Genomic DNA, 1,223 nt, shown 5'->3' with positions numbered 1-1,223 from the left:
AAAAGATTCACAACACATTTTTATTTTTGCTTATTGGTTTATGTGGTCCAGAAAAGGTCTGTGAATGTTAAAAAGACGTCCATCGCAGCGTCCCATAGCCCAAGCTGACGTATTCAAGTTATTCATTTCGTCCAGCCAACAGTCCAAAAGTCATCAAGTTTCAGAACTGTTCATTGAATTCATTGATTCAGTTCCCATCAGCATTACAGGGACCAGTTTCAGTCAGTAGAAATCTGTCAGAAGTATTCACCACCTCGATGTTTGTCTTGTTTTATTTCCCAAACGAAGCGCAGGAGAAGCTCCGAAGTATTCATGTAGTCTCAGAACTGCTAAAATAAGTCCGAGGTGACGTCTTCAGATGTCTTGTTTTGTCTGAATAACCCAAAGCCGTTCAGTTAACTCATCTATGACAAAGAAAAGCAGCTTTCATTTGAGAAATGTTTGCCGTCTTTTTGGTTAACGACTAAAACCTTTAATCGATCATCAATATAGTCACAGACAAATTTTCTGTGAACCAGCTTTGAAGATAAAGTAAAAAGCTTTTCCTTCATTACACCGAGGACGTTTCCTCACATTACGAGCCGTCGGCTTCTGGAACTTCACAGTAATCTTATCCAAAGAGAAATTCTCTGTTCAGGATAATCCAGTCACAAGATGAAAGGACTGACTCAGGAACTCGCCTTGACGTCCTGATTTGTGCCAGTTTGACCAGTTTGAGCCCCTGAATGTGCTGGGAAAATGTCAGCGGAGACCTGAGCTGGACGAGGTTTGCTGAATTAAGCTCTGCTTGTTTTGCACACCATCAGTCTGAAAAGGTCAGAGTGTCTAGTGCAGGAGAGGAAATTTGAAAGGGAATAACGTGTTGCTTTATTGCTATTTTATTCTTATTATTTGACGTAAGATGTCAGAAAAATTCCTAGAGCCACAGGCGACATCTTCAACTCACCTGCCCTTAATTCAAAGACTGAAACCCAACAAACAGAATTTACCATAATGTAAAACTGAGAAAAAGCACTTTCAAGTTTACATGTCAAACTAAGGTCCGCCTCTCACTGGGCCGACAGCCAATCATTCTTAAGGATTACGGGATGACCAATCAGATTAAAGGGGTGGCCTCAATGCATATCAGCCACGTTTAGCTTTTGTTGAAAATCCAAAGAATTCAAACGAGACGCGGCTGATTTTCTCACCAGAATTTTATTTCTTTCCGTGTCTTTATTTTT

This window comes from Chaetodon trifascialis, chromosome 7, assembly GCF_039877785.1.
Source record: "Chaetodon trifascialis isolate fChaTrf1 chromosome 7, fChaTrf1.hap1, whole genome shotgun sequence".
In the NCBI taxonomy this organism is placed as follows: Eukaryota; Metazoa; Chordata; class Actinopteri; order Chaetodontiformes; family Chaetodontidae; genus Chaetodon; species Chaetodon trifascialis.
This window is presented reverse-complemented; position numbering follows the sequence as displayed.